The 16,640-nt window shown below is 34.4% G+C and overlaps 1 long non-coding RNA gene across 1 annotated transcript in view; it reads right to left on the bottom strand.

The window, feature by feature from the left end:
• Positions 1-206: 206 nt before the first annotated feature.
• LOC135970413 (uncharacterized) overlaps positions 207-16,640 on the bottom strand; it is a 48,430-nt gene continuing 31,996 nt past the window's right edge. Inside the window, exon 2 of the long non-coding RNA XR_010586088.1 lies at positions 207-1,679. This is a non-coding gene — a long non-coding RNA (uncharacterized lncRNA). The remainder of the gene's footprint in view (positions 1,680-16,640) is intronic.

Below are 16,640 nucleotides of genomic sequence, written 5' to 3'. Positions count from 1 at the left end.
AAATCTACCACTGTAGCATGACAACAACCATGGACAATACTTAAATAAATGAGAGGAGCTATGTTTCCATAGAACATCATTTACAAAAAAATGGACGGCAGGCTGTTACAATTGGCTACAAGGGAACTTAGCTAAATATCACTAACATTAATGTTTGCAAACTTTCTCTTCCTGCTTCCCATTGAGAGACCTCTGGCATCACACAATTTTTGCTTTTTTTGTTTTTAATAAATCTTAAAGTGGTTTCTCAGATTGTTAAAGGTGAGGTGATTTTATAATAAAAAATAAAGAGGATAATATGATGAGAAATACATCTCAAGATCGGAGGATACATTTTTCACAGTTTAGAGGAGTGGAAGCTGATAGAAAGCAGTAATACTATGGTGCAGGTGTGTGACTGCAAAATAGTGAACATGTTACGTAATAGACTTTTAGTACCTACTCAGAGATAAAACAGCCTACACATCACCCTGACCATGTGATATCACTTGCATTAGTATGCTTTCAGGTGTTAAAATTCAAGAAGAAGTTTATGAGAATGTTTTCCTGGCAATGCTTATGCTGTGTGACCTACTCATAGACACATCTTTTTTGGATATGGGACCCTGGTTTTCTTCTTTAATGGCCATTATATCTTCTCTATCAAATCAACCATATTCTGTGAAGATCTTTGGAGTTGTGCTTTTGTCCTGTAACATAAATTATTTTGAAATTACTTTTGTTTGAATGGACAATTTCTATAGACCAACTAAGACACGACTCTAGGTTAAACACAAGGGTATCATGAGCTCTGGACAAAATTGTGAAGTGAAAGGAGTAAATGAAAGGAATTTGAACTTCATTCTGCATATGAGAGGCCATTTAGTGTGGTGATAAAAGCATGTGATTTGGGACTAGATACATCTATGTTCAAATAAATCTCTGCATTTTCTATCTCCAGGATTGGTCAGGCTGCTTAGGGTCTCCGTAAAAGAGAATAATGATAATCATGTCAGTTAGGTCTAAAGAGGTTAGGCAATTTTCATAAAGGAACTAAATGATAGAGATTGGATTTGAACACTGCCACCCACTCCAGGCCACATCCTCATTAAGAAATCCCTGTCTCTTTATATGTAACTCATCATTTCTGTATGTTTATTCCTAAGGAGGGGTCTTCCTCCTCCTATTCCAACATTATTTCATCTTTGGTAAGTTTGTTCATCAGTCAGAATTACTACTTGAAAATGTAAGAAGCCAGACTCTGGTTAACATCATATGAAAAAGAAATTATTGAAAAGATGGCAGTATGTCACAGAATCAATGAGAAGACTAAAGAAACAGACTAGGAAAACTAGCAAGAGTTGAAATAGACTATGGAACAAGAACTGCAGCCAAAACCATTCCAAAGGAATAGTAGGTAGGCTGTATGCTGCCCCTGTTGACACCACCACTGTGACTGGTATGGAACTTGGATGAACCACCATCACAAACGGCACAGCATCAGAGGCTGCCTCCGCTGTTCCTTCCAGAATGAATTACAACATCTTTAGTTTTTTTCTGGCATTACTTACCTCATATCCAAAGCCCTGAACAGGAGTATCCAAGCATTTTAGCTAATGCTCACGCATCCTAGGAGCTGGGAGCATTGGTTGGGGTCGTACTTCTCAGCTGTGCTGGAACTCCTCCATCAGGCAGGGTGTCTAGGCAGTAAACATGATAAACAGCCACTTTAGTGGCATGTTCTCCACTAAAGTGCAGTCTCCCTGACAGTAGGTACCGGAGATATCCTGTGGAGCCCTGATTTTCCTATGACTAACTCAGAAGCACTTCCCTTTCCTATTTACATCTATTTTTTTTCTTCTCCATCTTGGGGTGTCTCTCTCCTCCATAGATTATCTTGGAAGAGCATAGATGTGTCCTTCCCAGTCACCAAATCATTACTAATTCCTTTATTGTTTTAGTATTTCAAGATCTTAAATCTGAAAAAAATTAAAAAATAACAAAATTTTTTTAAAAAGGGATTTTGCAAAGTATCAAGGAGTCTTATAAAGTTCTTTGGGGTACAATTTCTAATCTAAATCCTAATTTTCTTACTAGATTGTATGCAGAAGTCTTTTACATGAGGCAGAAAAGCAATCAGATGAATTGTACTTTAACGCAGAATATATTTACACTTTTACATCTACAATTGCCCTTGTTAGTAGCAATTGACCAATCCTTTTTGAGGTCTTTCTACTATCTCCTGGAGTGCAAGCCCTTCTCCATTTGCTCTTGTTGTTAAAATTTTAGATTGTGGCTGAGAGATCCATATAAATTTTCACCAATAGGAGAGATATGGTAAATTCAGGATAACCCCCCCTCTAGTCTAGCAGTTTCCTGTTCCAAATTATAAGCATTCAGTAAATATTTCATTTGAATTGAAGCAAAATGATCATAATCCCCCTCCCACTGCCATGATGGAACTTCCAGATTATTTACATGTGAGCCTTAGAAAACAGCTTTATTCAGAGTAATGACTGACTCTGGTGAGTGAGAAAAACTTCTCTACTTGTTAGATTTACAGTGGTACCACACATTTTGGTTAGAGAAATGATTACATACATGTCTGCTTTATTTAAATCTAAAATTTAATTAAATAAATATTACTCTCTTTAGTTAAGAATTGTGTTCCATTTGTACAACTTGAATGAATGTCTTAAGAAAATTTTTCTCAGCAGACTGGATTATAATTATATGACAAATAGGAGTTCCCCTCTCTCCCCCAAACTCAAATCACTAGAATAAAACATATTTACAAGTGCTTTTTTTCCTCATAGTTTTCATTGTGTTATTCTTTATCAAACTTTCAGTTTAAGCAGATACAGTGCCATCTGGAAGTTTAAAAAATAAGATAAAGATACATTTAACCGAAATCAATAGAGAAAAAAATGATAGTCACCCATGTTGTTTTATAATTATACTATGGATTTTCCTTCCAATAAATTACTCTAGCAACACATCTAGCAAAAATTTAAATTATCCATGGAGGATTTTACGGATGATCAGCGATGACACTAATATATAGCTTGGCTGAAATGCATTATGCTAAAACAGGAACCCAGTTCTCAAAGGTTAAAAATATAATCAATAACTTGCTGAAAGAAAATGTATTAGAGAGGATCTGCAACAATTTTATGGAGAATAAAAGAGGCAAATATTAAACAAGGCAGATAAAAATAATGTTTGATTTCTGATCTGTGAAAGCATTAAATTGGTATTAGTGAAACTCTATACCATTATCTAAATAGTTGCCTTTGTTTTCCAAATTAAGTCAACCTAGAACACAGTGGTTAAGTAGTAATCTGATATATATCAGTCGCTTATACAATAATTAGGAAAATTCAATTCACAAAGTCAAAATTAGGCAGTTTTGGCTTTTGTCTACTCAAAGCAACCCATTGTGACTCTCTCAAGGGGAAAATTAATCTTACAAATAAATATAACAGAATTCCCATGCTAAATATTCCTTATCTTCTGATTCTCAGGGCACAGTTCTCATTCAGGTTCACATACCTAGAATTTTAAAATGTCAACCTTTGACAGAATGTAAGGCATAAATCCATGTATAGAAAACCAAGCAAATATGATTATTATCTATCTCTCATATATTTGTCAATTAAAGAAGAGCAGACAAACTGGGAGCATTCGTACATATTTTTTTCCCATCCAAATTCATATATTCCGAAAGGTTACAAAGTAACTTCTTCAGGGCACATTTTATTGAAACACACATAATACATATCAAATTTTATTTTTCTAGTACTACATTAATTTAAAATGTTAAAATGTCTATTTAGTAAACCTTTTGAAATTTTTCTTACAATAACTAGTTAATAGTAACACAAAGACCAAAAACATTTTATCAAACAAAGGGAAGTCAAATTATTATTGTTACTCATTTATAGTTGTGTTTTTCATTGCATTCCTATTCTTCAATAATTTATAATTTTATACTGTTATAATATACCTACTCTTTCTCTTGACCAGAATATTGGATTTGTATAAACTTCATTCCCTTAACTTCACAGACAGCAATGTGTTTGCTTTTACAATATTCTGCCTAATATAGCCATGCAAAGTGTTCAATCTCCAGGCTCAGTTTTGTGTCTCACAGGTTTATGCTACACTTGCCTCATTGCTGAGAAAAATAAAACAAATAAAATGCAGGCTAGCAGCTGGAGCTTGGGGTACTCATTTTCAGTTGAGAGCTGATAATTAGGCTGCATCCGTTCAAGCACATAACTAAAGGTAAGATGGTTCTGCTACAGACAAAACTACTCTGAAGGAATTTCATTTCTAATTATGGGTCCTGATAGAATATATTTGTACCTAATCCATAATGGAATGTAACCTCCTGGGAAATAAAGAAACCAAGATATGAAAATCACATTTTAAATTTAGAAGTTAGGGATAACTCCTGTTTGGAAATGTTTTATAAATATGAAAAAGAGTAATTTGTGAAAAGACAAAAGTCTACAAAAGGAAAGAAACATTTTTCACAAGATCCTGGCTGGGATAGTGGGGTTGTTTATACTGATATACCATGTAGCTGTGTATACGGATATAGAGATATATATCAAAGAAAGAGACATGGACAAAGGCAGAAATTGAGGCCAAGATGGAGAAGTTGAAACTTGTATTCAAAGATATCTGAGCACATGCATATGCTCTGTCCTAAATTCTCCTAGTTAGCTTTCAAATGAAGGTAATTACTTTGAAATCATCATTAAATTTGTCAGGTCACCAAAGCAATGAATTTAAATGCCATGAATTGATAAATTCATTGTTTAAAAACTGTTGACGTTATTCCACGGAAAAAAAAAACGTATACACTTAGGTAAAATAGGCTCAGTCTTTTTATTACTGCATCACTTTGTGGTGTAACAAACTCATGCTGACTGAATTTACACATAGTTAATGTTTTGGATGCCGAATAGGACTACCAATGTTCTAGTAACCTAGAAATTTCCCTAGATTCATAAAACATGCCTCTCTTTCCATGTGCATGTAATATAATTCCAAATAAACCAAATAAGTAGAATTACAAATGCATAAAATTGTCTCTAGTCTGAAACACAAAATGGCTACCTTTTAAACCCAGTTACAGAATCAGAGTGGTTGAAATTAGGTTAGGGAGGGTCTGACTACAGGGTCCTCCATTCAGATACTAGATACAATGTTGGTCCTTTTTTTTTTTTTTTTTTTTTTTTTTTTTTTTTTTTGAGGCGGAGTCTCGCTCTGTCACCCAGGCTGGAGTGCAGTGGCCGGATCTCAGCTCACTGCAAGCTCCGCCTCCCGGGTTCACGCCATTCTCCTGCCTCAGCCTCCCGAGTAGCTGGGACTACAGGCGCCCGCCACCTTGCCCGGCTAGTTTTTTTGTATTTTGTAGTAGAGACAGGGTTTCACCGTGTTAGCCAGGATGGTCTCAATCTCCTGACCTCGTGATCCGCCCGTCTCGGCCTCCCAAAGTGCTGGGATTACAGGCTTGAGCCACCGCGCCCGGCCAATTCTATTTCTTAAAAAATGAATTTGCAATTTTGCTTCTTATTCAATGGTCTAATCCATGGGATGCATTCAAAACTTCCTCATATTCCCTTAATTCAGGTTCCTGTGTTCTCTAATGTGGCATGTAATTGTAGTTATTAGAGAAATACCACCATTACAGAATTTGCCCAACTGAAAAGTTTGCACATCAGTACCACTTAAAATTTGAAATATCTACTGAATTCATTTGTCAGGGTTTCTAGACTGTATCAATATGCTTGACTCAAAATGTAATTCAGTGGTGTTCAAACGATTACAAGGGCTGCTTAATGGGGTTGTATCTCTAAAGAAATTTTTTGTTGCCTGATTTGAAAAACTCATTGCATGTGACATTCCCCACCCTGTGTCCAAGTGTTCTCATTGTTCAATTCCCACCTAAGAGTGAGAACATGCGGTGTTTTGGTTTTCTGTCCCTGTGATAGTTTGCGGGGCCTGTCGTGGGGAGGGATAGCATTAGGAGATATACCTAATGTAAATGACAACTTAATGGGTGCAGTACACCAACATGGCACATGTATGCATATGTAACAAACCTGCACGTTGTGCACATGTACCCTAGAACTTAAAGTATAATAATAATAATAAAGAAAAACTCATTGCAATATTTCTCAAATTCTTGAGATTCAAAGAAATACATATTCTTGTGAGAGGCTCAACAACAAAAAAAATTCAATGTGGAAATATATTTTTCAAACCCTCTGAACTTATTTTTCTTCTTAGAGAATCAAAATACACATTTGAGTAATAAAGAGTCTGAGGAATCCTGATCAAAAGAAAGCTATTTATATTTGTTAACTTTTGTTTTTCGCAGCATTTCTTAAAAACATATTTGACTGGAGAGCCAACGCAAGACTTTTAGTATCAAATATTTTCACATGCAACAACCTATTTATCTGAAGAACACTTTGAAAATGCTTGCTTATTGAAACGTACAGTTTTACTGCACACAAGGTAATAACAATTACTTAATTGCAACTCCTTAATGCTTAAATTTAATTTCACATCTTGTAATCTCTGATACAAGTTTGTAACCTGGGTTCATGGGCTGTATGGAGTTAATAAGCTCTTGAAAACTGTATGTAAAAACGTGGGTATATTCATATTTCTCTAGGAGAGACTAAATAACCTTCATCTGATTATAAAAAGTCCATGACTAAAACATTAGGTGTCCTTAATCTGTTAAAGGCTAAACATCTATTTCAAAAGTAAGAATTTTTAAAATGCATTAATAAATATTTTAAGTGCTTATGAGTGGAAACAAAGGTGTATATAGTCAACTCCATCCTGAATAGGTGATATTATGAACAGAAAGTAAGTTTCACATCAATCATACATATGCATTGTGGAAAACAGCAGCAATTGCACCTGCTTCTTAGCTTCTGATATCACCTCAGTTTATGCTTCAGAATAACTCTGACATCTTTACTGAATCACTCTTGTTTTCCTACTGTGACTAATTCTCTTCCACCATGTTACACCGAAAAAATGTATTTTCTATGTTTATCATGGTAGTGTTCAAGGAATTGCCTTTTTCCAGAATTGAGTTGAGGAGGATGACTCTTGCCAGTTTATAAATTAATTGTTCATGAAGAGGTCAATGAAAAAAAGGTAAGTTTTTATTGTGGTTAAAAAAAAAAAAAAAAAAAAAAAAAAAAAACACTGAGTATCTCCAGTGTTTTATTCTCATAAAAATTGATACAAAGTTTAAGTGATGGAAAAGAATAAGATTATAATCTGAAAATGAAAACTAGGATCCCTACAGGGTTCTTCATCTTACATACTTTAAAGAAATCCTATTCAAAGAGCAGACAGAAAGTTTTATAAAATTTCTTGATTTCTTTTTTATAACTTGTTAGAAAGCAGCCAAGTGCCTTTGGGGGTATAATAATTAAGTTGTTCTGATTGGATTGCAACAAACTGCTATTTTTTTGGAAATAAGATGACATTCTTTTAAAATTTAACAGAGATATTGGATGCCTACAGGAAACTGGAGTATCTGTTATATAGGTAAAAGGCATAGAAGTTAGTTGATGAGGAAAAATGAAACAGAGTGAGAAAATTATGGATAAGAAGAAGTTAAAATTGAAATATTTTGTATTTATTTGACCAGACGAGTGGGAGTTAAAATTGAGTATTGTCACTGTTCAGGAAAAACTGAAACTGTTCACATGATTACTCCCAGCTACTTACAGAAATGATTTTCCTCCTGTAATATGCTAATAGCACTATTATAATAATATATTTTAATTTAATACATGATAATTTTTTATCATGTCTTCATTTTCTTTGGCTAGACTGTAAAAGGAGAAATGTCAGTTAATAGCATTCACTTTTTATTTTATAAAATAAATACGCATTTATTGTTTTAAGTATGCAATTATTGTTTTATAGAGTTTGGGAGAAAGTTATTTGTTAAAATCCAGATGAGATGTTTAAGAGGCAAATTTACTTATTTGGTACTTACTTGATTTGAAATTCAAGTTCTTCCCCCCCCGCCCCCCCCCCCCGGTCAGAAAGCAGTCAAGTGCCTTTGGGGGTATAACGATTAATTTGTTCTGATTGGATTGCAACAAACTACTATTTTTTTGGAAATAAGATGACATTCTTTTAAAACTAACAAACATACAAATGGGGAGAGGGATTAAAAATGTTTCGATTAACCGAGCATAGTAGCAAGCACCTGTAGTCCCAGCTACTTGGGAGGTTGAGGTAGGAGACTCACCTAAGCTTGGGAAGTTGAGGCTGCAGTGAGCAGTGATCACTCCACTGCAGTCCAGCCTGGGCGACAAAATGAGACCCTGTCTCAAAACAACACCACCACCAAAAAGGTTATATGACTACTAAGGAGATTATAAGTGTTTGTTCTAGAAAGAATGAAAAAAGCCTATCCTATCTAGACCCCAAATAATTAAGGCTAGAGTAATAATAAATAAGCACATAGTAAAATATGTGTTTTCTTAAATAAAGTATTTCACATGCCCAGAACATTAAGATCTTATTACAGCATAGCTTATACACACATGAACACACATACACACACAAATAACAGTTTTGGTTTTTATTTAATCCAAATGTAGTATTCTACCCACTGAAATTCAGATACAGTGACATTCTAAATGTTAAATAACTACGAATTCATGACCCAATAAATATTGCAAACAATACTCAAATTTTTTCTACTGAGAATTTGGTGTGCCGTTAATGAGACTCTAATTCTTATTTATTTTGGCAATTCCCTCTTGAAGTTACTGAGACATTTTTAAACACTCAAAGCACATAATACATAACACAACATGTCCATTTATCCTACAATGTCATTAGAACAGAATCTGAGATTGATAAACTTAAGAAAAATTAAGGTTAATTGGGCATTAAGGGATAAATATAGATAGTCTAGTCAAATAAGTCTAGAAATTCTGAGGTTGAGATTAATTTTAACATACAGTAGTAAACCTACAAGAGTTTATCTGTACTAATAATGCTTTTCACACTACAAACTCTGGATGTCAATGCTCAGATTTCAAATGTGAAAGGAATTAGGAAATTGTCAAAAAATAAGAACAAGTATAAATTGATTTATTAGCATTTGCTAATGTTATTTTATAAAATGCAAATATATTTCTCCAATCACAACAAATAAAATACCCTCTACACTAAGTATTTAAAACACATAAAGTAGGCTATTTTAAAACTCTAATTAATTTTTTTTATTTTAATGCTTTTATCCTTCCTGTTGGGATGAGATTCATGAGTAGACAAAGACATTAGATGCCTACAGGAAACTGGAGTATCTGTTATATAGGTAAAAGGCATAGATGTTAGCTAATGAGGAAAAATGAAACAGAGAATAAGAAAATTATGGATTAAAAGAAGTTAAAACTGAAATATTTTGTATTTATTTGACCAGACGAGTGGGAGTTAAATTGAGTATTGTTAATGCTCAGGAAAAACTGAAACTGTTCACATGATTACTCCCAGCTACTTACAGAAATGGTTTTCCTCCTGTAATATGCTAATAGCACTATTATAATAACATATTTTAAAAGATGGAAATAAAAGAAGCATTAGTTGAAAGCTAAGCCTTCTTGTGTTCTCACAGCTTCTCTTTGGAGTAAATCTGGGGAGACATTCTGGAGGAGGTTGTTCCATTCTAAAAGAATGGTAAGGTAAGGGTCCAGTTTCATTATTCTTCATATGGCTAGCCAGTTATCCCAGCACAATTTATTGAATGGGATGTGTCCCTCCCCTATTGCTTGTTTCTGTTGTCCTTGTCAAAGATTAGATGGTTGTAGGTGTGCAGCTTTATATCTGAGTTTTCCATGCCATTCCATAGGTCTCTTTCACCATATACAAAAATTTACTCCAGATGTATTAAACATTCAAATATAAGACATAAAACTATCAATATAAAAATCCTAGAAGAAAACCTAGGAAATACCCTTTTCAACATCAGACTTGGCCAAGAAATTTTGACTAAGTCTCCAAAAGCAATTGCAACAAAAACAAAAATTGGACAAGTGGGACCTAATTAAACTAAAGGGCTTCTGCACAGCAAAAGAAACTGCCAACAGAGTAAACAGACAATCCACAAAATGGGAGAAAATACTTGCAAACTATGCATCTGACAAATGTCTAATATCCAGAATCTATAAGGAACTTAAACAATTGAAAAAGTGGAAAACAAGTAACTCCATCAAAAATGGGGCAAAGGACATAAACAGACATTTCTTTAAAGAAGACATACGTGCAGCCAACAAACGTATGAAAAATGCTCCAGATCACTAAACACCAGAGAAACGCAAACCAAAACCACAATGAGATACCACCTAACTCTAATAAGAATGGTTATTATTAAAAAGTCAGAAAACATCAGATGCTGGCAAGGTGCAGAGAAAAGGAAATGCTTGTACACTGTTGGTTGGGAATGTAAATTAGTTTAGCCCACTGCTGAAAGCAGTTTGGAGATTTTTCAAAGAACTTAAAATAGAGCTACTATTCAACTCAGTGATCCCAATACTGGGCATATACCCAAATGAAAATAGATCATTATACCAAAAAGGCACATGCACTCATGTTTATCACAGCACTATTCACAATAACAAAGACATGAAATCAACCTAGGTGCCTATCAGTGGTGGACTGAATTTTAAAAAAATCTTGGTACATATGTACCATGGAATACTGCACAGTTATAAAAAATAAAAACAAAAACATGTCCTTTGCAGCATTGTGGTTGCAGCTGGAAGCCATAATCCTAAGCAAATTAATGCAAGAGCAAAAAACCAAATACTGCATGTTCTCATTTATAAGTAAGAGCTAAACACTGAGCACACGTGGACATACTCATGGGAACAACAGATGCTGCAGCTACTAGAGAGGGGAGGGAAGGGAAGGGATGGCATGATTGAAAAACTATTTATTGGGTACTATGCTCGCCACTTGGGTGATGGGATCTTTACCCCAAACCTCAGCATCATACAATATACTCATATAACAAACTTGCACAGGTACTCCCTCTATCTAGAATAAAAGTTGTAATTTTAATAAATAAATAAAAGTATTAAAAATGGCTAAAGATAGATGGCAAGAAATTTAAATGGAAGTTGAAAGAATCAACTCAAGCTTTCAAATTCAAAAGAACTTTTGTGTATCACACACATGTTATTGCTCCTGCTGAATGGTCATGTCAAGGTAGCTAATAAAAAAGATGTTGTCTTGCTTATTCTATCCACTTTTTGGAAGAAAATTCCAAGACAGACGGCTGAGGCTCATTCTCTTGACTCTTGTATAAACTGTATTAGGGCGGGAGAAATTGTACTAGCCTTCTTTTGTTTTCTGGCTATGACAGAGTTGGGTCCACCCAGAGTGGCGAGCGGCAGTTCAACTGGGAGTCTGCAAGGGAACCCCAGTCATCTCTAAGAGAGTGTTTAAATAGGTATGAACAGTCATTATTGGTCCAATCAATATCAACTCAGGAGTATGGTATTATCAGTAAACAAGGGAGATGGCGGACAAAATTAAATAGCTTCCTAGATCCTTCTAAAAAATAATTTCACATTGTGATTTTATTATTATATTCAAAGTATAGCAACTTCCCAGAATATTAGACACAGCCGCAACAAAGTGTTCCTACAGAAACACATTGTAAAGTATAAACAGGCAAAGATCCTTGGTACTCATGTCACTAGGCATTTTTTCCTTTCATTTTATAATTATAATATCCTTTATGTATAAAGAATTCATTACAAATGCTAGATATAAAAGGTCATGAATCATACTAAGAACTTAAATTGTATTTAGCTGCGATATCCCTTTGATCTGGAGATAGTGTAATAGAGGAAAATTAATGTGGAGAGTCAGATAGAGTGTGTTCAATTTGAGATCTGCTATTTCAATGGCATTAAATGGCTGAAAGCATTTTGTGTAGATTTAATAGCTAAGCATTTACAATGGGATATTGATTAGTAATAGCAGAAATCATACATTTATTTTCCTGTTGTGACAATTTGAAATAACCACCAGGACTCCACGGCTTGAACTGCCTAAAATAACTGACAACTTTCAAGAGTTTCAAGTACTAAAACACTCTTGTTGTGAATTTTTTCAAGTATCTAAATTATATTTTAAAAAATTAGCATCCTGTTTTGTTGCCCCTTGAATTATTCAGAAAATTATGATCATTTACAATTGTCCTTGAGGCCTTATTTATTCTGATTTTACAATTACATACATATAAAGTTACTCAGTGGGATACAAGAACTAATCTTTTGCCCTTTGTCTAATAAAGAGGGTTGGAAAGAGCAGTCATGTCGAATATGTCCAGTAGTCAAACTCAGATGCCTCTCAAGATCGTCACCAATATTCAGAAATAATCATTTTCTGTTTCACATTCTCCCTGAAACTCATTACGCCTAGGTCAGCAAGGCCATGGGTTTCATTCCCAACACTACCAACCATGGCAATATATGCCTACCTACATGTGGTTATAGTCACAGATTGTTTACTATAACTTAAATAAATAACAAGAAATTATATGAAACTGGGATTTCAAAGTGAAAACATTTTTATGTTTATATTTATATTTATAAAATGTATTTATAAAATAAGTTTTATAAATAAACAGAAATAAAATGCTCACTAAATATCTATGACTGATTTGTTGTTATTGGGGATGGTATTGAATCTATTAAAATATGGAACTTTGATTCCAAGCCTATCACAAACCTAAATATTATCTATTCTAGATGCATCATTTATTTTATCTTATGAACAGTTCCTTGGTCATCACAGTTGAAGATTTATATCAGAGTTTACATTTAACATCTCAAAACCAGCAATCTCATTTTAAATATTCTGATTATGCAAAAATTGTTTCATATCACCCTGCTAGTATTTATAAAATTGAATATCCTAAGTAAAAATTTACATGATATATTAGAGGAACATTCAACATATTTAAAATAAATAAGTAATTTCAGCTCATTCTGAGAAACTTTATCCATGTTACAAGGAGCAAATGAATTGTACAATTCTATTTGGCTACAGTAACCAAAGAGACCTGAGAAACACACTCACTATGGAATTATTAAATATTTGGTGAGACCTCAGGGAATTCTGTTTTCACAAGAACTTAATAGAGCTTCTAAAAAAATAGTGAATTGAAAAGTTATTGAGAGTTTGATTCTGGGACTGAGACTTGAAGAAGAAAGGAAATCCAATTTAGCAGGGCATCCCTAAATGGCCAAGAAAAACCCTTCTTCCCCACATCCAGGTTAGACAGAATCAGTGTCGTGTCATGTTACAGCACTAAATAGTTATTAGTAGATGGATACAGCCACAGCTTAGGAAATATTAGTCCCCGCTTACACTGTACTTAACGGCAATCTCTGATTATAGATTTCCAAGGTACATGTGTATTTTCTTTGGGCCAGCTACTCTACTCAGAAGCCCTCCACTAAGTCTCTCAATTTTGGGCATACATTACTTTCCTTGCTCTAGAATCCTTCACTCTAAACTTCTCAGATAATGGTATGACGCCTTCCATTAATATCACACTCAGTGAAACCAGAACTTCTACTTTAGGCTGTAATCTTGTAGCTAAAAGATTGACCTCTCCATCATGTGGAAGTTGAAGAGCTTAAGAGATGTCCCTCAGGCATACAGAGTAAGTGGGCATGATGGTTAATTTTATGAGTCAATTCGACTGGACTATGAGGTGCCCAGATATTTTGCATGACTTTGGGAGTGTTTCTGGTTTACACTAACATTTCTACTGGTAGACTGAGTAAAGCACATTGTCATCATTGTGGGTGCACCTTATCAAGTACATTGGAAACCTGAATAAAACAAAAAGGTGGAACAAGGGAGAATTCTCTCTCTGTCTCTCTGTCTTCAAGCCAGGACAGCAGTCTTCTCCTGCCTTCCACTTGGACTTGGACTGGAGCTTACACCATCATCTTCCCTGGTTCTCAGTCCTTCAGACTCAGACTAAAACTATACCTTTGGCTCTCCTGAATTTCCAGCTTCCTAACTTCAGATCATGGGACAAGAGCTCTTGATTTTGTCTATCTGAAGAAATCAGACTAACACACTAGGGGAGAAGCAGAAGGAGAGAGACACTCTGGCATACAGTGTTTTGCCACAAATGGTTGTCCTTTAGAAAAATAAAAATGTGAACATTCTCTGAGAAAATCCTGCAAATTGGTTAACCACAAAGGTATTTATAACCTTTCTCCCTTACATCCTTCTACAGAGCATGGAATATTAAAACACCCATCTGCTTATAACTGAGATTGGCCTGGGTTCTACCCCTACAGAAGAAGATATAATTAGAGTTTTCAGTAGACAGCTCTGGCTACTATTGATAGTCTATGCATCTTTGCTCCTTTCCCCTTTTCAGCTTTCTTTATACTTGAAAATACAGTACTATGTGCTTCCTTACCCTGAGCATGAGAACGATCCCCTTAGGACAGGGGAGCAGAAAGGTGGAAAGTACATAGGGGCTTGATGACATTATAGAGCCACAACAAAGCATTGCACTTACAGGTCTTGCTGGAAAAAATACATAAATTACTGAGTTATGCCAGCTACTAATTAATTAGATTTTTCTGTCACAACCAAAAACATTTCTAACTGATACAACTTCTTATAAATGCAGTCATTTCTATAATTTAACACCTAGGACATCTAATTGATAACTATTGCTAAAATTATTAATGTCACCAAAAATAAAATATGATTTAGCATACTGAACCTTTGGCAAGGGCATCTAAACCATGTGATAATTTCACAGAAAAATCAATTTCTGCAATAATCAAATCTATTCAGCAGCCTTAATATGGTTAAGAAACTCAAAGAATAGATCTTGATAGACCAACTGTTGCTTATTGATGTGAAAGTACAAAACAGCTGAATAACACAATAAAAGTATGTAATTTAATGGTATCAAGCACTGTTTGTTGATTTATTCAGAGAACACAAGAAGAGTCAGGTACCAATGCAAAAAGACTACCAAATAATAGAATTGTAAATATAGACCCATTTCACAGAATATAAAAATTATTTGTCAATAAGAGGATCCTACAATCAAAGATATTATGGTAGCTAGACAAAATATTCATGAAGATCAAACCCCAAGCTGTGTCAAAGTAGTCTTTTTAAAAAGTTGGAATTAAAGTAGAATTTTGAGGAAGTATCTAGGGATATGGATATTATTACTTTATTTCTATTTAAGAGGCAATTTGGAAAAAACCTACTCATGAGTTTAGTGTCCTTTGTATTTGGTATCATTTATTTATATGTAATAATAGTCAGTTCTAAAATGCTGAAAGGTATTTCCTCCACACTTTGGTTTAGGAAATGCATGCTAAATTTTTCCAAACCATTTTTGCTCAAGCAGTCTTTTTGTACAAGGATAATACAAAGGGAAAAATATCATCCTCTCTTCAAGGGTTCTTCCATTTCCAATTGATGAGAACCAATTAAATGAGATTTTCTTCCACATACACAAGAATGTTAGCGTTTTTACTTAGCCAGATGGAGGACTGTTCCTTATTTACCTCCATTGCTAATCTTAAAAGATCTGGTTTTTCTAAGTTCACTCTAATAAGTCCTTGACACAGAAAAGTTAGTTAAAACAAAAATATTTACTTCCATAATAAGTATCCATATTCTGGGATTTATTAGTACAATTCTCTCCATTTTGTGTGTGGGAGGAGGGGAGGAAGACAGCTACAAAAACAAACAGCAAATTCCTGAACCAGTATCCTCATGAATTCATTTTTTTAAGATTTACTGGTTTGTGTGGGCAGGATCAATTTTCTGTCTAAAGAAGACACCTTAGAAATGACTTAGCTTAGGAGATATAATATACCTAATGTAAATGACGAGTTAATGGGTGCAGCACACCAACATGGCACATGTATACATATGTAACAAACCTGCATGTTGTGCACATGTACCCTAGAACTTAAAGTAAAATAATTTAAAAAAAAAGAAAATAACAAAGAGATGAGTATCCTGTAAACTATTTGTTACAGAACTTAACCTAGGCATCTGTGCCCTGCGATTAGAAAGCAACCTTTTCTATTTTATGAGGAGATTTGTAGGAAATATTATAGTACCAGAAACTAAGACCGATTGTTCCAGATCATTCACTCTCTTTTGCTATGTGATTTAAAGGAGATATTTCTTACTACAAACTGCTAAAAAGCAATCTAATTCCATCCTGTCCCTGTTCAGTCAAATAAAGTTGAGGATGACAAATTCAAAGCTTATAGGCTAAGGGCCTCTATAGTCTTTTTTGCCCAGTACTCTACAACTTTATAAAAAGCAATAAAATGTACTTGACTTTCAAAAAAAAAAAAGAAAGAAAGAAAGAAATGACTTAGCTTTAGCCCATTATTTACATATGAAGGAACTGAAGCTGGGAGAAGTAATGTGATTTGCTCAAAGTTTCCTCCCTGCAGAAGCTAGAACTTGAACATGAGCCTCCTGATGTTTGGACTGGTGCTTTTGTGATAACATGGCTAACTTGGCTCGACTTTGTGGTAGCCCAGAAACAAATTGCACTTACATCT

Source organism: Macaca fascicularis, chromosome 4 (assembly GCF_037993035.2).
Source record: "Macaca fascicularis isolate 582-1 chromosome 4, T2T-MFA8v1.1".
Classification (NCBI taxonomy): Eukaryota; Metazoa; Chordata; class Mammalia; order Primates; family Cercopithecidae; genus Macaca; species Macaca fascicularis.
The sequence above is the reverse complement of the archived record's forward strand: the minus strand, read 5'-3'. Positions and strand labels throughout refer to the sequence as shown.